The sequence below is a fragment of the Lissotriton vulgaris genome, chromosome 2_1 (assembly GCF_964263255.1).
Source record: "Lissotriton vulgaris chromosome 2_1, aLisVul1.2, whole genome shotgun sequence".
NCBI lineage: Eukaryota > Metazoa > Chordata > Amphibia > Caudata > Salamandridae > Lissotriton > Lissotriton vulgaris.
Genome location: NC_141687.1, coordinates 1,095,186,035 through 1,095,213,525, shown reverse-complemented (window position 1 = coordinate 1,095,213,525; position 27,491 = coordinate 1,095,186,035).

Sequence of the window (27,491 nt, the reverse complement as noted above, 5' to 3'; positions counted from 1 at the left end):
TCCCCTGATATCTTAGACGCCACCCCCCTCAACTACAGTCTCCTAAGACTTGATAGACAAAGACAACGTGGGGGTGGATTAGCAATGATCTGTAAAGAAGAATTCGAATGCACATTAACTAAACTAACAACAATCAATAGTGAGTGCGGTATGTTCACTATAAAACCAGATCCAACTACCACGATTACCGGTCTACTTATATACAGACCCCCTGGTACTGCGGTGCCTTTTTGCAGCCAACTCATTGAATTAGCCACTCAGCTCGCCATTAGACATAAAAATGTAATCATCCTAGGCGACCTCAATCTTCACTTAGAAGATAGTAATTCCAGTGAAGCTCAACTTTTAGTGAGTGCACTTAATTCTGTAGACCTAAAACTTCTCTTTACTACTCCCACCCATCAACAGGGACATCTATTAGACCCTATCTTTGCAAATTGGGAAGGTATCAAAACTTCTCCCCCAATTCCACTAATCTGGTCTGACCATAGCATGGTGCCGTTTGAGATAACTAGAAAATACATTAAAAATACACATACTAAACATCCGCCTTATAAACGCCGGAATTTAAAAAAATTCACCCCTCAACTTTTTAAAGATATGCTAGCTGAACAACCCCCTTTAACAGGGAATTCTTTACAAGAGGTATGGGTCAATTATGAACTCTGGTTAGCAAAAGCTTTAGACAAAATTGCGCCATGGACTACCAAACCTCCAGCCAGACAATCCAAAACCGGCCCCTGGTTCTCAGAGAAACTTAAAACTGCTAAAGCCCTATGCAAATCTATAGAGCGTAAATGGAGGAAAAACTATACTCCGGAACTCAAAGAAAGCTACAAAACCGAATTGAAAAAATATCAGAAATTGGTAAGAACAGAATAAAGTCACTATTACAAAAGCAGAATTGAGGAAGCCAAGAACCCCACGAAAGAGTTATTCTGCCTCTATAGAGAAATCACCATTCCTACACGTCTGGATACAAAAGATACTTACTCCACAGAGATATGCGATCGTATAGCTGATTTCTTTGTGGAGAAAGTAGAAAAAATCCATGCCACCTTTTCAGGCAGCATTAACATAGCTAATGACACTGCAGATAATCAAAGCTCCCTCACTCACAAATCCCTATTCACCAGATTCAGAACTCCGAATAAACAGGACCTAATGAAAATTATTAATGGAATACGCTCTGGCTCCCCCACTGAAGCCTGTCTCCCGGAACAATGTAAGGCTGTCATGGAAAATATATTAATAGATCAAATCAGTAACATGATAACCGTATCGTTCCAGGAAGGCCACGTCCTGAAAAGCTGGAAATCTGCTCAAGTAATACCTTTAAAAAAGAAACCAAACATCCCAATTTCTCAATTTCAAAACTTAAGACCAATCTCACTTCTTCCATTCTGTGCCAAAATTATAGAAAAGGTGGCAAATAAACAACTCATGGACTTTCTGGAGAAAGAAGCCCTCCTCCATTCCTCCCAGTCAGGATTTAGATCAGGCCACTCAACCGAATCGGCAGTCCTGTACTCGACTGAACATATTCGGAAGATGGTGGACGAGGGAGAGACAGCAGCGTTGGTCCTATTGGACCTAAGTGCAGCGTTTGATACCTTGCTGCACTCAACGCTGCTGTCTCGTCTCTCGGACATGGGAGTAAAGGGCCTAGCTCTTACCTGGTTCCAGTCCTTCCTGACTGACAGAACGTTCCAACTTCATTGCCCACCCTTCAAATCATCGCCTCGCAGTGTGAGCCATGGGGTTCCACAGGGCTCTAGTTTGAGCCCAACGTTATTTAACATCTATAGGGAACCCCTGGCACACATTGGAGAGGAGTTTGGGGTGGGCATTGTCAGCTACGCTTACGACACCCAGTTGGTGTTTAAATTAACCCCAGAGAGTAGAGAACTTGCCACCAATTTCTCAAACTGCATGTCAGCGATAGCCACTTGGATGAACAACAACTGTCTCCGTTTAAATGGAGACAAGACAGAGGTTCTGGTAGTAGGAAGAGATGTCTCTGTATGGTCTCATGCATGGTGGCCCAGCGAACTAGGTGAGTTGCCTACTCCTGTGGAGACGGTGAAAAATCTAGGCGTTATGCTGGACGCTGACCTCTCTGGTAAAACCCATGTAAATAAAGTGACAGGCAAATGCTTCGGCATAATAAAAATGCTTCGCAAGGTACTCGACCTCCTGCCCACCGAAGCCAGAAAATCCATAGTCCATGCTTTAATAACACCTCATCTGGACTATGGTAATGCTCTCCTGTTAGGCCTGAATCAGAAGGGACTGCACCAATTACAATGTAGCCAGGTTCTGAGCTGGGATGGTGCAGTGAGCTAAAAAACGGTGATGGATCAAGCCCTGATCTCTTGACTGGGTAGGAGTATTCTGCATCATTCAGAAACTCTGTCCATCACCTTTTCCAAAATTAAAAAAACAATTACAATGTGTTCAGAACTCAGCTGCGCGGCTGGTGCTTGGTCTCCCAAGAAAAACTTCCACCAAAAATGCGCTATTCAAACTCCATTGGCTCCCAATTAAAGAGAGAATTATATTTAAAACTCTCTGCTATGCCCACCGTATTGCCCAGAACAGAGGTTCCGACTACCTGAAAAGTCTCATCACCATCCACCGCCCGACGAGAGATTTAAGATCGTCAGGCACGATGCTATTTAAAATCCCTCGCATCACAAGAGCTAAAATGGGAGGAAGATCTTTCCGCTATTTGGCCACTAAACACTGGAACGCACTTCTGCTCCATTTGCGGATGGAGCCCTCCGAAATGAGATTCAGGGCAAAATTAAAAACTCACCTGTTCCCTAAATAGTAATGCCTCTGCTGAGTTTCCTGACTCTTCTCCTCTGGATTGTTTTGTACTAGCAGTTAGCGCGGGGATACACAGTTTTGTGCAGCCAGGCGCTTAATAAATGTTTTTATTATTATTATTATTATCACCCCACTACCCCATGAGGAACAGCACCCTTTTGTGCTAGATTTTCCATTTAGGAGCTTGGTCGCTGGACCTATTGTATCTGCTCCTTGTCCCGCCTTTGATTCATAATGATTCAGAGGCAAGCAGGAGGAGGGGAACGCGTCCAGTTGTAGCTATGTCAGAGGTGAGTGGCAAGGTAGTGGTGTTGCCTTCCCAAGAGGATTTAGATATCCGAATTGGCAAAGTAGGAGGTGAAGCACAGTGGTTGGACGTTACACGTGCAAATATACATGCTGAAGAGGCAGGATGTGTTGGGGCTAAGCCACGGAAATCTCTGGGGATTCAATAATGTCTGTAAATGGCGCTGCAAGGTCCGCATGTACAATGGCAAGTGGAGGTGATTTGGGGGCGGGGGGAGATGCTGCGGGGAAAAGGGACCTGAAGCAAGACCTTGGCCCAGTGCCTTTCCACAGGGCCACTGGTGGGCCCAGCAGTGTTGGGGTTGAAGTGGAGCGAGGATGAAGGCCGGGAGGTAGTGGAGCATAGTCTAGCTAGTCTAGATGTCACGGAACAGACAGTTAGTAACCCACACAGGTAATGCTATACCACTAACCTGTCTTCTTCTAGCCAGCGGGGACCACAGCTTGAAGAGAGACCTCCCAATTCCCGTAAGTGCCAACCCTCCCAGTGCGGCAAACACACTAGAGAAGGATCGCAATCCGGGGAAAAGGGAAGGGACAAAATAAAGGAAGCGCGTTGTTGATGGGGTACCCTTCTAGGTCTGGTCTCGAGGAGGGATTCTTCGTAGCTCAGCACAGCTAGGAAAACAAAGGAAACCATTACCCAGGTTTGGAGGAGGTGCCAGACAGTTACATATAAGGTGAGCTAGGGGATACTCACTAGTTGCCCCACAGCGCTGGATGCCGGAACCTCGGTGAGAAATATATCTGACGTGTTGAACACCTATACCAATCCTCAGGCTGTTACTGCACAGGACCCAGAGGAAGGCGTTAGTCAAGGCGTTTCTGTGATCGATGCAATCCCCACAGTGCAGGCTTAAGGTTCTTGCCGGGCGGGGAATGAGAACCGATTAAAGTACGCCTGGGTACGCTACACGAGCAAAGTCAGGAATATAAACATAAGAAGCTGTCTGTATAGCACGGCCGTGCTAGACTAGTTCCTACCTCCAAAATGAAGCGGGAAGGAAAGCGTCCGCGGTATCAGCTGCGGCGTCCTCAGCGGGAAGGAAAGCGTCCGCGGTATCAGCTGCGGCGTCCTCAGCGGGAAGGAAAACGTCCGCGGTATCAGCTGCGATGTAGGTAACAACGATGGTCGGGTTCAGGCCAGGAATCTGGAACGATTGACAAGCACCTCGCACTTCCTGGGAGGCTCTTAAATACCACTTCTCAGTTGCCGGTTACGGACTGCCAGAGCCCAGGGCGTTCTGGAAGTTGTAGTGTTGTTGCGACTTTGAAGCCCTGCCCTATGCCTGATACCCAGAATCGCTACACTAGAGCACCAGAAATGGGAAAGGAAGTGAGGACAACGCATAGGCGTAGCGAGGGCATAAGAGAGGTTTGCAGTTGAGTATCCACAGTCTGCTTCTAGCGAGCCAGTAGGTATCTGAGCGGCATGGTCTAGGGCTCTGGGGTGGGGTAACAGGAGTATGGAAGTCAGTGGAGAGACAGAATGGACAGAGAGGAACGTAGGGCAGCAAGGGTTATGCACACTGGATCTAACCTCTTTCGTACAGGTTTGGGACATCTGTGGGCAGCAGACTATGGAGCGTACAGTGTGGCTCAACAACCCTAGGAGAAGTGATGGTATGGCACAGAGCAGTCAGCTGGATGGTGTCATGGGACCTGGCGTATTAGACACAGAAAGGTCCAGTAAGGACTCGTCTGGCCTACTAGAGGGCAAGCGCAGAGAATCTACGGGAGGAAAGGCATATGGGTCAAGTCAAGGTGGCCTGCTACTACAGAGGACCTGGGAGGGTTTGTTACTGCCCTCCCACCCCCAGAGAAGGTAGACATTTAACCTGAAGTGGGTCATAATGTGCAATTTCTGGTGGCGGTATCACCACACGCTGAGTGGGAGGGGGCAAATTAATTATGGAATTGGACTATGAGGATGGAGACTGGAGGGGAGGGTGAGGTCGTGGACAGTGATGCGAATGATGAGGCGGAGTAGAGGTGGTGGCAGCAAGGGGCAGGAAGGTCCATGGGGGGTGGGGGGTGGGTTTGTTAATCAGTGTCCACATAGTATTTTACAGGCTTAAGACACCATACCTTCCTAATCCACTGATATCAGGTTGGCGGGCAGGAGGCTTCTACTGGCAAGGCAGCAGACTACAGAGCCGGCACTGACCTTAATGACAGGTAAGGATGTAAGGGCCACTTGGACGGCCTTGGTTATGATGTCAATTAGGGTGAAGGCTGTGAATGGAAATGAGGCATAAACTACATGTCTACAGATGTACTGGTATGTTAAGGACAATGGGGTAGGCACGGAGGAACGAAGGTAAGATGCAAAAGAAGCAAAAAGTACACAATAGAAGGAGGCTGCACAGAGGCGTGGCTTGAACGCCGAAGATGGCGGACGCGTGAGCCTGTAGCTCCTCGCCGGCCCGCAATCATTCTGTTCTCCTGGAGGCAGACGGAGCTCGGACACACCGCCCAGGGCAGTCCTGAGCACCGGAGACCCCCCTGGGATGGGAGGCGGGATCGCCCGAGTCGCGGGGGAGCTGAGACTTGGAGCTGCCGAACGAAAGCAGTGCTGACCTGAGCACTGAGAAAATGGCGGTATAAACCCCAGGGCACGGCTGGGGGAGAGACCCGGGAATACCTAGAGAACCTTGGCAGCAACGAGGCGAAGCAAAGGCCCCAGCGGGTACTGGCTACCAGCGCGGATAGACTGCTGGGGGCCCTGACAGGGAGTCCGGCAAAGGAGTGACAGCGAAACCTGTGGTCGAGGGACCTGTGGGGCAGCGGACTGCGGAGTGGTGAAACCCGGCAGCCGTGCAAACAGTGGAGGAACGAGCCAGAGCGTTGAGTGTCAGCGGCCGGCCCCTGATATCGAGTGGGAACCGGCAAAATCTGAAGCGCTTGGTGACGTTGGGCTGGCCAGTGCGGCAGCCATAAAAGGAGAGATCCCTGTGGTGCAGCACTTCAGGTGAGCGGTTCGGCACCTGCGGCCCACCCTGGAGCCGACAGGGGATGGTGGAAAAATCCCACTGCAGCGGTGCGGGGTGCACCCCAGCGAGGTTTGGCCCCCCGGAGGTGCAAGCTGGGCGCTGAGAACCCGGCTATGAGGCCCTAGAGAATAGCTGCAGGGCGGATAGAAGCCCAAGTACTGGCAAGACGGGTGCCTGGGGAGGAGTGAAGCCCTGGGGCCCGGCTGGTGAATGGTAATTAAAGCTGTGCACAGACGGCCTGGCTGGCAGCAAAGAGGGAACTAGGCACAGAGTAACATAAGGGCACTGCTGTGCCTACTCTTTCTCTATCCCACGGCCTGAAAGGCAAATTGGATACTGGTAAGGCAGTGGTGACCTGAGCACTGAGAAAATGGCGGTATAAACCCCAGGGCATGGCTGGGGGAGAGACCCGGGAACACCTAGAGAACCTTGGCAGCAACGAGGCGAAGCAAAGGCCCCAGCGGGTACTGGCTACCAGCGCGGATAGACTGCTGGGGGCCCTGACAGGGAGTCCGGCAAAGGAGTGACAGCGAAACCTGTGGTCGAGGGACCTGTGGGGCAGCGGACTGCGGAGTGGTGAAACCCGGCAGCCGTGCAAACAGTGGAGGAACGAGCCAGAGCGTTGAGTGTCAGCGGCCGGCCCCTGATATCAAGTGGGAACCGGCAAAATCTGAAGCGCTTGGTGACGTTGGGCTGGCCAGTGCGGCAGCCATGAAAGGAGAGATCCCTGTGGTGCAGCACTTCAGGTGAGCGGTTCAGCACCTGCGGCCCACCCTGGAGCCGGCAGGGGATGGTGGAAAAATCCCACTGCAGAGGTGCGGTGCGGGGTGCACCCCAGCGAAGTTTGGCCCCCCGGAGGTGCAAGCTGGGCGCTGAGAACCCGGCTATGAGGCCCTAGAGAATAGCTGCAGGGCGGATAGAAGCCCAAGTACTGGCAAGACGGGTGCCTGGGGAGGAGTGAAGCCCTGGGGCCCGGCTGGTGAATGGTAATTAAAGCTGTGCACAGACGGCCTGGCTGGCAGCAAAGAGGGAACTAGGCACAGATTAACATAAGGGCACTGCTGTGCCTACTCTTTCTCTATCCCACGGCCTGAAAGGCAAATTGGATACTGGTATGGCAGTGGTGACCCCTGTGAAGGGCCTGCCTGAGATCTGTGGTGCGCTTGATGGAGCGTAGCTCTATGGGGGCGATTCCCCTAACGGTAAGACATCAAAGGGGGACTGACACAGCGCCATTGGGAGACCTCACTGAGCGAATCCGCATCTTGGAGCGGGGAGCAAAAGATGTTGAATTGCGGAATAGGCGGAACAATATAAGGGTCCTTGGCCTGCCTGAAGAAATTGAGAGCAGTGATATGGTGACCTTCGTTGAACAATGGCTCCGGACTGTGGTGGCCCCTGAAGGCCTATCGACCTGCTACACTCTTGAGAGAGTGCACCGCGTCCTGGCTAGGCTGCCGACTCCTGGCCGAACCCCGCATCCTGTGGTGGCCAGACTCCTCCATTTTAGGGACAGAGATGCTTACCTGCACAAAGCCCGAGTATAAGGCCCATACATGGTGGGCAATAGTAAAGTCTCCATATTCCCTGATTACACCCTGGATGTCCAGAAAAAGCGAACCTCCTTTCTAGAGGTCAAGAAAGCACTAAGGGACGGGGTGCTCCAGTATTCTTTGATCTTCCCTGCCCTACTACATATACTCCTAGACAGGCAAGCACACTTTTGTAATGATCCCAAGGCTGCCTGGAAGTGGTTAGAGACATACAAAACAGGAGCCCCCCCTAACTGCATGGTCGCAGGTAGTGGCCTCTGAGAAACGGGAACCCCGGCGGAGATCCAGGAGGCGTGCCAGGTGCGGAACACCAAACCGGCCAACATCCTCACAAACTGAAAAGGAGAGGGCTGAGGCTCTGCAGGCGGTAGCGGCCATAATGCAGGACAGAAGACCCCCATCGGACGCTGGATCCGCTCCTCGAGGGAGGCTGAGGGGATCAAGTCGGACTCTTCCTGTGACGGCAGCACCGCACTATCGGCGGTGACTCCTGGCACTGCAGATGAGATTATTTGATGAAGGGGTGGGTTGGGGACTCTTGGTGATTCCACCGGGGGTGACGTGAGGGCTCTGGATGCCTGCCGGATGCCAGGCTTGGCTTACATTGCTTTGGGCCGGCGCACCATGGGCACTTGACACGTTTCAGATTACACCTTTGTCTTTGCCACCCTGTTGAGTCCCTAATTCCTTTGGAGCTGGGCTTTACCTAGTGTTTGATGTTCTACAATCAATTTGGGAGGCTGGCCATTGTCAGATTGCCTTGGAGTTGGGGAGTTGTTCAGTAATGGGGTTGTTATGTTAATTTTCTTTTGACTGTTTGCAGAATAGAGTGGTTCTACATGCTTGTGGGAGCGGGAACATGGGAGGGTCCACGGGCCGACCTGCAAGAGATCTACAGCTACCATGGTACAAACGCACAATAACATACAGTTTTTGTCCTGGAACATAAGGGGTATGGGAACCATGTCTAAACGCCATAATATTCATTCATATTTGAAGCGCAGGGAGATACACATAGCTCTCCTCCAGGAGACCCATCTAACTATGGACAAAGCTGGGAAGCTTCGCAAAAGGTGGAGGGGCCAGGACTTCGCAACAACCACCTCGGCTTTCTCCAGAGGGGTGTTAATATGGGTAAAGCTGGAGTCCCTTTTGACCTCACACATTCGCTGATAGACATGAAGGGCAGGTATATAATCCTAACGGGTAGACTGGCTGGAAGAGAGGTAACACTTGGAAACATCTATGCGCCCAACTACGTTCAGACTACCTACCTAACTTCCCTCTCAACCACAATAGCTGAGTACATGAGCGGGCAGGTACTACTGGGAGCGTATTTTTTGTGGCTTCATCACACACACTGCATATCTAGGGCATACTCTATCAGACCACAGACCCCGATTGTTGTCTTATCAACCCTTAGGGAGACTACTTCCAATCCCCTCCTGGAGATTTAACATGCTGGCATTGGAAGATGCACCACATTGGTCCTCATTGATGGCGCTCATTGAATCTTTCTTCCCTGCGAATGCACATAAGGTGTCCTCTGCCCTGCTAGAATGGGAGGCCTTTAAGGCAGTGGTATGGGGTCACTGCATGGGGCAGTCCATTGGGGCACAGCGTGAAATATGCAAAGAATATCTGGATTTGGAGAGAGAGCAGCGTCGATTCGATAATGCTCAGCGAGGTGACCTCGCTTCCCTGATTGGGTTACAAGAGGCGCAAGTGAAATATCAGGATGTGCTGAACAGCCTCTGTTGCCACAGCCTCAATGAGTACTTAAATAGGATGCAGAGGGAAGACGGGAGAGCCGGACGGCTCTTGGTGTGGTTGATCCAACCGGAAACCCATGGGTCACCTATCACCCAACTAAGTCAGGAAACAGGTGAACCTCTCTACAGTCTGGATGGAATAAATACTGCCTTCCAAAGCTACTACGAGAGGTTGTATGCTGCCCCGGCAGCGGTTAGCCCATCCCTTATTAGAGACTTCCTGCACCCCCTGCCACTTCGGACCGTAGATCGCCAGACACCGGAGGAGCTGGGGTGACAAGACACAAAATGAATGTGGCCATGAGTCTCGAAACTGGGGGGGTATAAAATTAATGACAGTAAATCGGAGATTCTACTATTCAATTGTCACAACCAGATTCTGCCTCTGGCCCTTCAGAGTAGGGTGGGTAACACATAATCCTATTCGCTATCTAGGTATTTGGGTCTCAAATGATTATACACACTCTTCAGAGTTAACTATATTACATCATTAAATAAAGTTACCAAGATTCTCAATAATTGGCACAATTTACCTCTATCTATAATTGGAAGGGTGGCACTGATAACAATGATGATACTTCCATTATTTATTTTCGTTTTGTCAAATGTTCTCATCAAAATTCCTCCCACCTACTTTTCTGGAATAGATCAATTAGTTCGAAAATTCATTTGCAGAGGGAAGAAACCGCTAACCAAATTAACAACTGCAATTGCGACCGGAAGAAGGTGGTCTAGTGTTACCATAGATACAAAAATATTTCCAAGCTACTCTTTTGGACTGGTGTGGACACGCATTATCAGCCCAAGGGTATGGCCCTAACTTCTATTTACATCAAATGTTATCTGAAAAAAATATAGATTTAAGATCTTTTATTAAAATACCTAAGCTACCCAAATGTTACCGATTCAAGACTACCCGCATCATCCATGATAGACTCAATCGACTAAAAGAGGAGTATCAATTTACACCACTACATCCAGAAACTAAGTTGGTACATTGTAGGGAACCTGGAGTTGCAATTGATACACAGACATTGAAGAACTGGGAAAGGCTGGACATTTATCAAATTAAAGGTTTGGTACTACAAGGAGAGGTTACATCTTGGGGTCAAATTAGTCAAGATAAAATAGAAGAACCCCCTATCTTAATTTTCTCATATCTACAAATCTCAAGTCCAGTTAAGAAATTGCGACTCCCGGCAGATCCACTTTCTGAAGCAGTCAAGTATGCTTTGCACATTAAACACATGGCAGGAATCGGAAAGTGATACCATATCTTGCAGCAAAATATATATGACTTCATAGTCCCAATAACTCTGCTAAAAATACAGGAGACTATGGGATGTCGCATAAATGCAAACTAATGGCAAGACTATAATAAATGGTCCACCAAGGACGTTCGAGGGGCCAATTATAAACGAATGGCATTTTTTTCTAAATGGCAATTATACCCCTGCCAAGTTGCAAAAATTGTTCCCAGAAATATAATCTGATTGCCCCAGATGTAATCATTCAAAAGGGAACTGGCTGCATATGTGCTGCTCCTGCCCGAAATTAACTGTTTACTGGACTAGGGTCTTTCAGTCAATTAATCAACAACTTGAATGCAGCATTGACCCCAATCCTATGGTAATTCTGTTTGGGATCTCTAAAACTACTTTAACGATGGAACAAAAACAGTTTGTGTTCAATGCTTCACTAATAGCTAGATCATTGATCTTACAAAAGTGGAAATCATGAGATCCACCTAAACATGCACAATGGGCAATCAAAATGAGAAACACAAAAGAAAGAGAAAACCTTTATTCCCTCAGGAAAGGGGCTATTCGGAAATTTGCACAAATATGGGGAGCACAATCAATCAATAGCTACGGGTACTATAATATAGAATAAATAAAGAAACAGATGTTGACAATGGGTTGCAACTATATTAATTCACACCTATTCAGTCATGTCTTAGGGTCCATTGTTCCTTTTTTTTGCAGTGTACTTATATTAAAATGCAGGTGTATATGTCCACCCCCAATTGCTAATGAATTTCATTTTAAATGGTGACCATTAAAGGCATTTGAAATATGAAATATCAGGATACACATCCTTTCTCGTAATGCCTTTTTTTTTCTTTTTCTTCTTTTTCTAGCTGCAAATATTAACAAATTATGCTGTAAATGATTTCAATGGCATTAGAATTATGAACTAGTAGTAGTAGTAGAAAGCTTTATTCGATTTTAGAGCAAATATAAAATCATAAAAGCGACAATCAATATATACAATTTCATATACATCATAATTACACAATAAAGATAGAATTAAACAAAGTGTGTGAGCACACGTACAATAAAGCCTTACATCCATACTATAATTCTAACAGCTAAAAATACAAAGTCAAGCATGTCGATCAACAATGATCTAATTGTTCTATAAAATTACCGTTAGTCTCCAAAATGGCTCGGATTTTCAGACAGGTTTTTAAATGCATGGCTATACATTTGGCATTTGATGCTGTATCTAAGAATTGTAATGCCATAAAGACGGGACAACATCTTCTCAGACCAAAGGGACGATAGGATAGGAATAATCCATCGTTTGCGTGGTACTACATAATATTTGCAGAACAGTAATACATGTATATTTGACTGTTCAGAGGTACCATCACAGGGACACTGGATGATGGGAATTGACCTGTCCTGTCTCCCTGGAAATATAACCAAACGAAAAAACAAATTAAGTCTAAACCGAGTCAACAGATACTTCTCGTAAGTAGTCAGACAGAAAGTAAGATACGGCTGGATGCCCAAGGAGCGTTGGATGGTTAAAATATGGCAGTTTGTGGCTTTTTGGGATTCTTGAGCCAAGCGGATTTCCCCCAGATGAGATAAGCACAGCAATCGTAGGGCCTTTCTAGTAATAGTATTTAAGACTGCCGGGTCTTTAAAATATTTAGAGAGGCCCAGGTCATTTAAGAAGTTATGTACATATAACAGCCATGGAACATTCGACCAATTATCTAAAACCAGACAGTCTTCAATTAATGTACGGGTTAGGTGGCACTGCTCCGTCGTCCAAATGCGATGCCACAATAGTATAGGCTGGATTTTTATGTGGTCATCAATGTAGTCCATGCCTAATTCCATGTGACAGGCATAGGTTATAGAGGACTGGGGAACAGCCAGAAGATAGCGGATGAAGATGTTCTCAACCCTTTGTAAATTAGCCACAGGTACATAGCCCCACACCCAGCGCCATATATAGCTGCACTATGGCATTTGGCGTAGTATATTTGCAGAAGTTCTTTGGGGGGCGGCTTACCTATTTTACGGGAGAAGGCAATCAATGCGGAGAAGGCTCTTAAGAATAGGAAATATCTACTATCAATGGCCGGTTTCCAGGAGGAGGTATTATCAAAAAGTATACCTAAATAGGGATAAGTCTTGGTACAATCCAACTTTGCATTATCAATACAAATCGATTTATGCTTAGATCTCTTTTTCCCAAAATGCATGACTAATGTTTTCTTTATGTTGACCTTTAGGTCCAACGAGGCCATGAATTTGCAGTATGAATTTAATTGGATCTGGAGTTGGACTGGAGTTCGGTCCATAACTACTGCGTCATCCGCATAGAGTAGCGCAGGAATCGGGCGACGGGCGATTGTTGGAAGGTCCTGACTCCCTTCTAATTATGAACTATCTTTCTAGCAATGCCTTTTTTCTCTTTTTCTTTCTTTTTTTTTCTTTATCTTCTTTTTCAATAGCAAATGTTTGCAATATTCATGAGAAGTTATTTTTTTAATAATGCAATACTGTTAAGACGGAAGGAGCTTCATGTAGATGTGCCTGTTGTCTGTACTTTGAACAAATTTATACGGATAGCAATAAAAATGAGTAAGAAAAAAAAAGAAGGAGACTGCACAAAGGGACAGAGGGTCTCATACATGGATAGGGACGTCAGCAGGAGAACAACAAGGTGACAAGGCTAAGAACACAGGAACCGACGCTGGAGAGCAGATTGGGGTGAGGGGGAGAGAGGTAAGGTCGAAATAGCATAGGTCACGGAAATCAAGGACTTGAAAGTAAATAAGTTGCCATGCATGGGGTTGACAAAGCCGCTGTGGGCATATCATATCTTGTCTACCACAGAAAAGATCTGGCAGGGAGTATATGTTAAAATGTTTAAGCTGTTGCATAGGGAGCTGGGAGCTAAAGAAGGATCCAAGGAGGAAAAATATGAACTGTTCAAACAAACTAGGTTATCCATGATAATATAAAATTAAACGGCAGCATTTTAGATTTTTTATAAAATATATTATGAAAAATATCCAGAGCAGAGTGTGGCCCTGTTTAAACACATGGATGTTGTAGGAAGCTGGCTATGTATATGGTATACCACTATGTGTCTACACCGTGCACAGAGTCCAGAGATTCCCAAAGAAGCTTACAGGGCTCAATGTAAACTCAAAGTGCTCTATTTGTGCTAGTGTGGGTGAGCAGCCTTAGGCCTAACATAGAGGAGTGTAAAACATTTGTTTTGCACACAATGACCAATAAATGACAGGCGACTCAAAAAGGAGACCCACACCAATTTTATAAAAAAAAGATTTCCTTCAATTTTATAAAAAAAAGATTTCCTTAAGATTTAGTTTAAGACCAACAACTTTCCAAAAAGTTAAGTATATTTTTAAATAGGAATTCTTTTCAGTTTCCAAAGTGGATACCTAGTGCAATATTCAGTCTTTGCAAAGTTAAGCTATGGAGAAAAACAATAATGTGGTTTCACAGGTAAGTAAGCAACTTACATATCCAGTCTTGGGGTTGCAGGGTCAGCAGAGGGCAAGGTTCAGGTAAGCATAAACACTGCAGCACCAGCGGCACAGGGGCGGCAGGGTGCAAGGGTCAAAGTTGAAAATCAGGCCCAATATTACCCATTGGAGACTGGGGTTGCTTGAAGACACATTGCTTGCTGGTAAGTAAAGCAGCTGTAGGGCTCAAGCTTCTGAGATTTTAGGCAAGCACAAGGGTGGGGCTACAAGGCAGCACCAAACATATACCACCAGCGGCACAGGGATGGCCGGCTGCAGGGTGCAAACACTGTCTTGGGCGCCCAATGTAATTCAGTGGAGAAACTCTGTTTGGAAAACAGGCCACAGTTGACAAACTGGAGGCTGCATGAAGGAAATCATCAGAAGCAGAGGTAAGTTGGGATTTGTAGGTCATAGAGACACCGTTGGTCAAGCTCCTCAAGGCCCAGGGGCTTCAGTGCAGGGATGTCCTTTGACGTCTGGTTTCTCTTACCGGAGGCCTGCACGGGGAGCCTTTGGCTTCACACTGCAGGTGTCATTGTAAAGTACAGGAGGGGTTAGCCAAAGCTGGACTTGGACTCATGTTCGCAGGGGAACCTTTACTGGATCTGTGGGGCCCCTGGACACAGGCCGGAGGCATCGGGTGCAGAGGGGTCAGGAATCGAAGATCCAGAGGGCACCAGAGTCTTATGTGTTGCTTTCTTGTGGGCAGAACTGCTGTCCTTGGGAGTTCTGGTCTTCTTCAAAGGCAGGCAGTCCAACCAGGAGTTGTGGAGGTTGCTGACTGCAGGACAGGCATATTTTCTTCGCAAGATCTTCGAGGGCTGCGGACAGGCCGGTAGGGCTGGGGCCAAGTAAGTCGGCTTTGACAGTCCTCTTTGCATGGCATCTTCTTCGCCCTTCTTCAGCGGCAAATGATCTTGGTCTGTATCTACCTTCATCCCTCTAAGCCCAAAAGAGAAACATCGTTAAATAGAATGCTGCCAATAATCAGCGATTTACATGCTGAATACCCGGACGATCTATGGCTAATTATGGGTGATTTTAACGTAAATCTAATGGAGTCAGATTTAAACTCCTCCCTGGTAGCTTTGGATGACTCAACCTGGTCTTTTCCAGAAATAAGCTGCCAGTACCAACGAAAGAGAATGTATGACGTTACAACGCATACATTCACAACGCATACCATTACAACAAAACTTTTGCAACGCAGGATCCCTTACAACGCATGCCATTACAACGCATGCCATTACAACGCAGCTGCTATTACAACGCATGCCATTACAACGTAAGTATGGGTAAGTATTTTTTTTAAATTTTAATTAATGGGAATGTAATAGTAGAGTAAATATTGGATAGTGTAGGGGTTAAAATGACTATTCTAACTCCAGGGCGGTGTAATAGTAGGGTAAGTGTTGGATAGTGTAGGGGTTAAAATTACTATTCTAACTCAAGGGTGGTGTAAAAGTAGGGTAAGTGTTGGATGGTGTATGGGTTAAAATTAAATGAAATACTTACCCATACTTACGTTATAATGGCATGCGTTGTAACAGCAGCTGCGTTGAATGGCATGCGTTGTAATGGATCCTGCGTGGTAAAAGTTTAGTTGTAATGATAGTGCGTTGTGAAAGTTGTGTTGTAATGGCTGTTTCCCAACGAAAGAACAACCATGGGCTCGAATTGTCAGCCTATTTCAACCAACTGGGCTTCCGAGTCTCTGACTCACCAGCAGCGTATACTCACTTCTCCCACTCCAGACTGGCCACTCTAGACTATGTTTGGATCTCAATTGTGCATTTTCACGCAGCACAAGATTTTGCTGTTACTCCCTCACTGGCAGGTGACCATGCCATCATCTCCTGCAATATTCTATCACCACAATGCAATCACCCAAAAATCCAATTGATCAGTGAGGAGGCCAATCTGGAGCCAATCAGGAAAAAAAGGTGGTTGATCGAACATAGAGAAAAAATGGATGGAGAAGTAAAATTAAACCTGTCCAGAGCAACTGAGGGAAATGGTAATCTAATCCCGACAATATCTTGGGAACAACTTCTGGGAGAGATTAGGGATAAACTAAGAGGGATGAAGAGTAATCCGTGCACAACATACTTAACAGATGACCACCTCAAAAAACAAAAAGAGTTAATATCTGCAATTATACGTAAATTAAACTATACCACACAAAATATCACCAATGAAATCTCTGAACATAGATCACCCCAGTAAAAGTTGGCAGCAATCCCTCATAGTTACAGGAAAACAAGATTCTCTTGTCGAAGAATGGCTGAAGAATCTCACTGGATCAAAGCCCATGAAATAATAAAGTCCCAGGACCAGAAGAGATTCTGGATGTGGATGAACAACTGCTTCAAATCAAATCTGCAACCCTCTGTCACAAACATCTTGGCCAAAGCGTGGGAAAATCACATATACGCTCTTGACGCAAACTCGCCCAGTGAAGACAGCACAAATCACAAACCGGCTACTTTCACCAGCATATTACCTAGCTTAGAGCCACCGCCAGCACCAAACGATCAGAAGGAAATAACAGCAGATATGATGGTCGAGCACATTATAAATAAAATGCGCCCAGGAGGGGCACCAGGCCCAAGCGGCATACCTCCAATGGTATATAAGGGAACAGTCTCTAAATGGGCCACCATTATGGCACCAATATTTACGGAGTATAGATCAGGAAGGCAAATTCAAGAGTCATGGACGGGTACTCTTTTAGTCCCAATACATAAAAAAGCATTTGCAATGTAATAGGTCTTGCATTTGCGAAAGTTTGAGCTTTTGGCATTGTAACTGACAATGCATTTTTATTTATGTGTTTTGAAAACTTGCAAGTATTGTGTAAACACTCACTTTGTACTTATAGGCGTTTCTTACGACATGCAAGGCTGGCAGTAACTGTGCCTCTTTGTACTTGTAGTGCTTACCAGAAGCAAGGCTTGCGGTAAAAGAGACTCAGTTACTGCCAGCCTTGCTTCTCGTAAAGAATTTGTGTTTACGCACCACATTACACGTTTCAAAACACATAAATTAAAGGCATTGTCATTTACAATGCCAATAGCTCAAACTCTCGCAAATGCGAAAATGCTTGTATTGTGTTTCAAATTGTGAAATGTGGGTTCTGGTATTGCAGCAGCACTGTAACCCTGTAACAACAGTTTTTTATGTATGCCTGTAAGTAGCTGGGGGGCAAAGCCAGGAAACAAAGCCTGAACTTTTGTGCAGATTGTTTCATATTAAATGTTTGGCATGGTTAGATGGGCTGGGAAGAGGTCACCTTGCCTTAGACCTGTGCATTAGTAAGGATGCTTTTGGTGTGCGCCGGATCGTTCCTAGCTGGCAAGGGTTATCATTTTTTAAAAAGGGAGCAATTTAGGGTGCATTTACAAATGTTTACTTTGCATTAAATGAAACACATAAGATTTGCTGGGGAAAAGTCACTTTGCACCCACCCTCTATCTGTGTAACAACGTTTTTAGGTCTCGACCTCTGCCGAAGCGCTTGCGCATTGCAGATGTTGAGATCTATAGGAGTTGAAACAAACTCTTTGAACAAGCGCGGATTACGTGCAGTTCATGTGATGCTCGTGCACCTCAAACCCATCAGCCTCGCACCAGACTTCAATGGAATGCCTCGTTCCCTCCCACTCGCTCGCTCCCCCCACTCGCTCGCTCCCCTGCCCCCATCACACAACCATTACACCATTTGTGCCTCGCATTCCCCCCACCAGACTACAAAGGAATGCCTCCCGCTCACCCGCCCCCTGACTCACCAGATGCTTTTTTACCTTTCAATGTAAAATCCGCTTCACAGTTAACCTTCAACCCCATCAGCCCTTTCGCAACACTTGATCCCGGTCCCTCCCTAATCCCAAGTTAACCTGTTTAGCACCATCTTGTTCTGAAGAGTTGCTGAATTTGCTTTCTGGAGTAGCGCTTTCTGTTGCGAGTGATGGAAACTTGGAAGGTTGCGTTTTATGTTTGGCGTCCACTCCTCTCGCACCTCAGTGGAAATGTCATTATAGCTTCGTATCCAACTACTGTGCGTTTCACACAATCCTTTTACGAGCATTGTGTGCGCTTTGTTTGCTAACGTTCGTTTTTAATCAACCTTGTATGTCTCCTCACGGCCGAGCCGCACTTCTACAATTCCTCATGTTACGACGCATGCGAGCTTAATCTGCAGCCATAATGAACTCATCGTACATTTTATGTGTAAATGTATGTTCTCGTGTCACCAGAGCGCATAAACATTCATTCTTGCGAATTGTTATTTGCGAAATGTCATTTGCAGTTTACTTTACGTAGTACTCATTCACATTCCTCATGGGCTCCGCTTAACTGGACAGCAATTCAGGCTTGGGCTACATTATCTGTGAGGCTTTTATTTACTACAATCAACCTTTTATGCCTCCTCAAGGCCGAGCCGCACTTCGAAGGCAGCTCGATTTACTTCTCCGGACAACGCAGGGCTCCCCCGCTGTGTCTATTAACTTATCTAGTCAAGCGAGAACAGCATTTTGCAGATGTCCGCCAAACGTAGCATGTGAACGTTTCTGACATCGAAGCCAGTACTTAACCTGAACACGCTCAGTGTTCCGTTTGCAAGCCTGCTTGGTGGTGTATCTGAATCTGTAGGGTAGATTTTGTTATTTCTTTTGGTTTGTATTGCATTAATCTTGCTGCTCTATGCTGGTAGAATTGCTGGTGTTGCACCCCTCAATGCCACAGCACCACTCAATGCCACAGCACCACTCAATGCCACAACACCACTCAATGCCACAGCACCACTCAGCGTACAGCATCCCTCAATGCCACAGCATCACTCAACGCCACAGCATTACTCAACGCCACCGCATCACTCAAGGCCACAGCATCTCTCAACGCCACAGCATCACTCAGCACCACTCAACGCCACAGCACCACTCAATACCACAGCACCACTCAACGCCACAGCACCCCTCAACGCCACAGCACCACTCAACACAACAGCACCACTCAATGCCACAGCACCACTCAATGCCACAGCACCACTCAGCGCACAGCATCACTCAACGCCACACCATCACTCAATGAGCTAAATGACAAGAGTCCTCCCAAATATAATTTGAGGTCCAGAGGAGGGAGAGAGAAAAACACAAAATGCTAAAGTACCTCTAGTTAGACCTATATATTTTTTCTGATGATTACTTCACAACATATTTCACAAAGGATGCAGTGTATAAGAAAGACATTAGGTTTATTCAAACATGTTATTTATATTTTTATTTTTCATTTGTTCTGTTTTTTTTTCATTTTAAGTACATATCAAATTATTTATATATAAAAAGATTGTATCAACACTTTCTATTAATCAATTTTGGTGAGTTTTACTAAGACAGAAAACTTTTCAAAGTGCAGAACCCCAAGAAAATGACTCATTCTAGATTCATACCATTCATTCTATCATACATACTGCTACAGTCACTACCCAATCTAAAAAGGACTAAACTAACATGTGAGACACAAAAGCAATAAACATGCATGAGGTACTTTAGCATTTTGTGTTTTACACCATCACTCAATGCCACAGCATCTCTCAACGCCTCAGCACCACTCAACGCCACAGCACCACTCAACGCCACAGCACCACTCAACGTCACAGCACCACTCAACACCACAGCACCACTCAACGCCACAGCACCACTTAGTGCCACAGCATCACTCAGCGCCACTTAGCACCACTGAATGACACAGCACCCCTCAATGCCACAGCACCCCTCAACGCCACAGCACCACTCAATGCCACAGCCCCACTCAGCGCACAGCATCCCTCAACTCCACAGCACCACTCATCTCCACAGCACCACTCATCTCCACAGCACCACTCAACACCACAGCACCACTCAACACTACAGCACCACTCAAAGCCACAGCACCACTCAACACCACAGCATCACTCAGTGCCACAGAATCACTCAGCACCACTGAAGGCCACAGCACCCCTCAACGCCACAGCACTCCTCAATTCCACAGCACCACTCAATTCCACAGCACCACTCAATGCCACAGCACCACTCAGCGCCAGCATCCCTCAACGCCACAGCATCACTCAACGTCACAGCATTACTCAACGCCACCGCATCACTCAATGCCACAGCATCTCTCAATGCCACAGCATCACTCAGCACCACTAAACACCGCAGCACCACTCAACGCCACAGTACCACTCAATACCACAGCACCACTCAACACCACAGCACCACTCAACGCCACAGCACCCCTCAACGCCACAGCACCACTCAACACAACAGCACCACTGAATGCCACAGCACCACTCAATGCCATAGCACCCCTCAACACCACAGCACCACTCAAAGCCACAGCACCACTCAACGCCACAGCATCACTCAGTGCCACAGAATCACTCAGCACCACTGAATGCCACAGCACCCCTCAATGCCACAGCACCACTCAACGCCACAGCACCACTCAATGCCACAGCACCACTCAGTGCACAGCATCCCTCAACGCCACAGCATCACTCAACGTCACAGCATTACTCAACGCCACAGCATCTCTCAACGCCACAGCATCTCTCAACGCCACAGCATCACTCAGTACCACTCAACGCCACAGCAGCACTCAACGCCACAGCACCACTCAACACCACAGCACCCCTCAACGCCACAGCACCCCTCAACGCCACAGCACCACTCAACACAACAGCACCACTCAGTGCCACAGCACCACTCAATGCCACAGCACCACTCAATGCCACAGCACCACTCAGCGCACAGCATCACTCAACGCCACACCATCACTCAATGCCACAGCATCTCTCAACCACACAGCATTACTCAGCACCACTCAACACCACAGCACCACTTAACGTCACAGCACCACTCAACGCCACAGCACCACTGAATGCCACAGCATCATTCAGCACCACTGAGCGCCACAGCATCACTCAGCACCACTGAAGGCTAGAGCATCACTCAGCACCACTGAAGGCCACAGCATCACTCTGCGCAACCATTCAACAACAACTGGTTCTAAGATATTCTCTCAATGTTTCAAGCTTTATTACAAATGTCACAAAAAGATGTTAATATTTCACTGCTGTTCTTGGATTTTCATCACAATAAAATACAATGAACATAATCTTCCCAAAAGTTATTTACAAAAATGTAAGCTATTGCCATTATAAATTACAATAACTTTTTATTTAAGTATTCATTGTAAAAAAAATAAAAGCCATTGTTATTTGTAACATTAATACATCTAAGTCATGTAAATACAACACATATTGCATTACAGATGCTATAGGTGTCACGTTTGCGAAAGTTAAAAATATTGGCATTGTAAATGACAAAGCTATTAATTACGCTATTTTCAAAACCAACACATGAATAACATATTTGCCATTTACAATACCAATAGATCAAACTTTCCTAATGCGAGTCCTATTGCATTGCAAATGCTTGTTATGTATGTTTGTAAGTAGCCTGGGGAGACGACCAGGGGAGGAAGTGTGAAGTATTATGCAGATTGCAACATATTAAGGCTTCAGAGCGGTTAGATGGGCTGGGGAGAGGTCACCTTGTTTTGGACCTGTACATTAGTAAGGATGCTTTTGATGTGCGCCTCTAGCTAACTGTAGGCGGAGGTGAGGGAAGGTAGCCTGCAGTACAAATCCAACTGGAACGCAGAGACAGCATTGAAATGCGGCTTCTTGTCACAGCAGGTGTCTCCATTCGGTCGCTCCCTCCAAAAAACCCGATAGTAAACTATGTTTATCATTCCTAAGGGGTTGGCTGCCATGTGATGCTTGAGTGCAACCTTCTACTCCACCCCGAATAGCCCATTAGCAATTCGAAATGTTTGGTTTGCCAAGAAAACCATCCTCAACTGTGTAACTGTTAGTGCATAAAGCAGTGTTGCGTATTATAATAAAAAGATCCCTGAAGTAAAAAAAAAACGGAACGCTCTTAACTGGTAAGGATTATTGTAAAAAACGAAGAAATTTAGGTCATATTTACAAATGCTTACTTTGTATTAAATGAAACATGTAAGATGGCCTGAGGAAAGGTCACTTTGCAGCCACACTGTAACTGTGTAACAACAGTTTTTAGGTCTCGCCTGGCGTTAGCAGCGCACATACGCTGCCCTTGCCATGCGAGAGCTTCTTGGAATCGATGCGGTTCTAGAAGTTCTGTCTCCGCTCCGCCTGCAAATGTGATTGGTATGCGTAGTTTGTCATCACTTATTCAGAACAGCTTTTGTTGATTGTACCAGAGGGTTTTTAGTCCCTCCTGGTTGCCACCCTGTCCTCTTTAGGCCACGCCCAGCGTGATTGGTTCTTTTACTGGCGAAGTTAGACTGTGGGTTTAACATTGACTTGCTGCACTTTTTTTGAAAACTGTTGCATGTGCTTGCGCGTGGACTGCATTCTACGCTATTTGGTTACCCTACTTTGTTACTATACGCTTTAAAAAAAATCTAAACAATGCTTGAATGTGCACATGCCGTTGGAAGCGTTTTGAGGGGATGTCCGTAACATTAGCATCCAGACAGCAGACTCGGCATAAAAGTTTAGCTTTAGTGCATTATGCGTTTCTGATTGGCTTGGTAATGGATTTTTTTGGTGATATCGGTTATGCAATTAAGGTACGGTCTCTTGCGTGTGGGATGCATTTTGTATATTCTACGCTACTTGTTGCTATATCTTGCCTGTGGGATGCTTTTTCTTAATTTTATGCTACTTTGTTACTATACGCTTGAGGTGCAGTTGATGTTTTTTTTTAATCTAAAGAATGCATGAATGTGCACATGACGCTGCTGACACGCCGCTGCTGACAAGCCGCTGTTGACACACCACTGCTGCTACATCACTGCTGACACACCACTGCTGACATGCCGCTGCTGACACGTCACTACTGACATGTCGCTGCTAACACCACTACTGACATGCCGCTGCTGACACCACTGCTTGGAGTGGGACATGGCTTATTGCACTGTAGGGATCGAGCGTCTTTAGCAACTCTGAAGGCACTACAGACAGGCAGATGCACAACTGGGACAGCACAACTATAAACGTCACCTTTACCATGTTGCATGCAGAGGGTGACCGGTCGAGTAGGCTGCTGCTGTGGTTTGTTAAGGAGCTCCAGCACCGCTCTTCTATTAAAACCATTTAATCCAGCAATGGCTCATTGGTGCTCACACACCTTTTGGAGTTCTGTGATTGTGAGATGCGTTTCCTGTAACATGGCGAGTGTGATGCCACTGAAGGTAGCCATAAATTCTGTATCTTTTAGCAGTTAGCATGCGCCGCATATTCCATTTATTCACACTGTAGAGTGGGGTAAGATTATCAGTGCATATTCCCATGACGCATAGTGGTGATGTGTGTTCCAGGCAAAAAAATAGTGTTGCATATCCTCTCACACCTCATGTCCAACACTTCCTCCCACTAGCTACATGCACACTATATGAGCTTGACTGCATACAAATACTCCATACAAACAAACATAAAACAACAAAAACAATAAAACAAGTGTTCCCTCCCCAGATCAGGTTTCAAACGAGTCCTTGGCCAAAAACTAAATATACTAGACAATGGGCAAAACACATCCACATTGGAGTCTCTGTGGAGCGTGGAAAAACCAAAGCCCAAGTGTTCCGTGGCATGAGCCTGTTTCGGAGACTTATCATCCAGCCAGCTCAAATCTCCATGGCTTACCTTGGTAATGCCCTGCTGTATTAGCAGTCCAATTCTGCAGGTGTTTGCCCAAGGAGGCCCAGACTGGTGTGGACTACAAGTCATCTGCTGATCGTGGAGTAATTTTCGGGCCTTGGAGGACCCAGAACCACCAGTGTGAGAGACAGACTCCAAAGGGTGCTCTGTGCGTAGAAGAACAAAGCGGTTTGTGCTGTACTGCAAGACTTGTTTTACTGCCCTTGCCTGCTCAGCCTGGGCCCGAGTGGGACAGATTTTAAGGGATTTCTGCTTCTGTTATCGAGGGCGGGGTACCAACCATTCCCCAGCAGCTGAGGCCTCAAGTGGAGTGTGAGCCAGTCCTTTGGCATGTAGCCAGGTCCACACATTCTCTAGGGCAGGTAAAACATGGGTTGCATCAACGGCGACAACCCTGTGGGGTTATTTGACCTTGATATAGGATCCACTAAGACATTGCACCTCTGTTGTAAAATCAGGATACACTGTGATCACAGCATACCCACATAGCCAGGGGGCCTTTACCTGAAAATGTTGCAACACTAGGTCATGGTTGCGAAAATTGAGAAGACTGGTAATAATTGGACATGGTGGGGCTCGGTGGAGGGGTGCAACCTGCCAGGTATCCGTTCATCCCATTTGCACGCCGAGTGGGACGGGTATGCTCAGACGTGAGTCCCGTGCTCTGCACACCACTGGAGTCAAGCTATCCTGGCTGGAGACGGCTGATAACCAGAAACCAGTCCTAGAATGCTTGATTCCGGTCCAGGGAAGACATGGCTTGGCAGTTCGGGCTGGACTGTTCCCATGAGTCACAGGGTCAACGTTGATTTGCATATGGCCATGTCTGAACTGGGGTGGTGTGGAGTGCAAAAAAACGATGGATTTAGGCCCAGATCTCTGTACTGGGGTGAATGTATGACATTGTTCTGCATTCTGTCCATCAATTGTTGTTTTTGCATTTGTCACCCCGAGTGGGATGGGTATGCTCAGACGTGAGTCCCGTGCTCTCCACACCACTGGAGTCAAGCTATCCTGGCTGAAGACGGCTGATACCCAGAAATCGGTCCTAGGATGCTTGATTCCGGTCCAGGGAAGACATGGCTTGGCAGTTCGGGCTGGACTGTTCCCATGAGGCACAGGGTCAAGGCTGATTTGCATATGGCCATGTCTGAACTGGGGTGGTGTGGAGTGCAAAAAAACGATGGATTTAGGCCCAGATCTCTGTACTGGGGTGAATGTATGACATTGTTCTGCATTCTGTCCATCAATTGTTGTTTTTGCAGGTATCCGTTCAGCCCTTTGCATTGAAAAGAATTTTGGCATTTCCTCGCTAGCACGGTTTTAATTAATAGCTCCCTTGATCATTCGGGAAATCCCAGCAGGCGTACATCGTTGCGCCTGGAGCACCCTTCTGCATCTTCTGTTCTGCATTGCAGAGAGGCCCCCTCCAATCCCATCGTCTTCAGTTGAACTTGTAACTCTAGTACTGTGGGTTTCAGGGTGGTCAGGGTAGACTCAGCTTCATCCACCCGGTCAGCCAGTTTTTGATGATTGCCTCTTACAGATTCACATCAAGGGATACTGTGTGATCTTGGTCTCCAATAACATTTTAGTGTCCAGAATCGCTTGGAGCACTTTTCAAATTGAGTGGAATGTGTGTGAAAGGTAGCAGGTGTCAGAGACTTGGCAAACTTGGGTTTTACCATCATTATATCCCACAGGGTGTCCATTGTAGATGAAATAAGAAAGCAGTTCTCTGTTCCATGTAATGGCACCCACTTATAGGCCAGTGTTGAAGCAGGATGCAGGTCCTTATTCCCAACTGCCAGCACTCAGAGCCAGAACATCGTAAATTTCTGGTATAGTCTGCTGCGCTATGTCTCGCAGCAGGTAACGTGCACCTGCAGATGGGGGACTTGAATCGGTGGGCCTCTGGTCTAATCAACAGCAAGGGCCCCTGATGTGAAGCACAGCGTGACAGGGTTAGTTCAGAAACTGCCTGATGGAGGCATGCACTTCAAGGCAATTCATCTGCACAGTCCCTGGCACCTCGGGGGCTCGCTAGACCAAAAAAGTAAGAGGCGTGTGCACTTGCGGTGGGGGATGGGCACTGTAGGAATTATGTGTGCAAGGTAACTGGTCCACAGTCAAGCCTATGAAGGATCAGACATTGAGAGAGGCAACCAATGTTCAAGAAAGTAACAGCACATCGAGCTGCACAGAATGGACTATGGCTATCAACCCCAGCATGTTCAGGGCCACCCTCATCAGTCCGGGTCTATGGGGGAACAAGAACCAGGGATACAGTGTATCTTGTTCTTCCCAGCAGCTTCAAGCCCAGGCTGGCAGACAGCAGGCCAAGCACGGGTTTGGGAGATCCATTAGGTAGGACAAAACTCAAAAGGGCCAGAAGCGGAGGACAATACTACGGGGAACTCACTGTAGCTCTTTCATGCTGGCACACATCAATGCTGCGTGTTTTCCTAGCTGTTCTTTGGTACAGCTGGTTGAGTATGATTGTGCCGCAGTGTACGTCGCCAAGTGGCTCAGTCATCGTCAGGCCCACGCACTGCATGCGCCGGTTAGGAAGACCACAGCTTTGTCCAGGGGGCCCGACCGGGGGCAATCTCACTCCAAGAAGTGCAGGCCCCTGTGGCCGCAGACATTTAGACAGGTGTTGGCCGCTCGGCTCAGCATGCCCCTTTAGATCCTATCAAGGCTCAGGTCTTGGCGAGGCAGGGGGGCCCACACACAGAGGTCGAGAGCCTCCCTCTGGGACACTCCAAGGTTAATGGCGGGTGCCAGATGTCCTCACCGCTCCGAGGCGCCCCTCACTTCCTACTTGGTCCCTTGCAGCACGCAACAACAGGCCTGCGCGCCACACTCACTGCTTAGAGAGATTGCAGCGGCTATCATGTAGGCCAGATTGGGTTCAGCCTTGCCCCAATGTATCATGACCTCACGGCCTCAGGAGGGCAGTCGCTTGGCTCAATACAGCCGTAAAGTCTCTTGGGGCTCAAGCCCAGATAATGCAGAGGGTCTCCCGCCACAGGGGTCAGGAGCTGCCCTCTGGGACACCTTAGGGAGATTAATGGGGGGCGGATGCCCTTGCTGCTCTGATCCTTGCACCAGCTCCTATGTGGTAAGGTCCACATTTAGCAGTGGGACTGTGCCGCCACATATCCTGTTCTATATTTACAACAAGGGGTGGTGAGGGACAGAGTCTCTGAATTAAGCAGAAAGCTCTCACCCAGTCAAGAGATCAGGGCTAGATCCAACACCGTTTTTTAGCTCACTGCACCATCCCAGTTTCAGAACCTGGCTGTATGCAAATTAGTCTGTTCCTGTCCCAGTGCATGATGGGAACAGGGCAAACCAAACTACAAAAGCCAATTCTTACACTGGGAAGGAAACAAGCTCCCGGGGACCGGTTTCTGGCATTACAGCCGTCTTCAGCCCGGTTTGCTTGAATCCTGATGGTGCAATGAGCAAGGGTCTC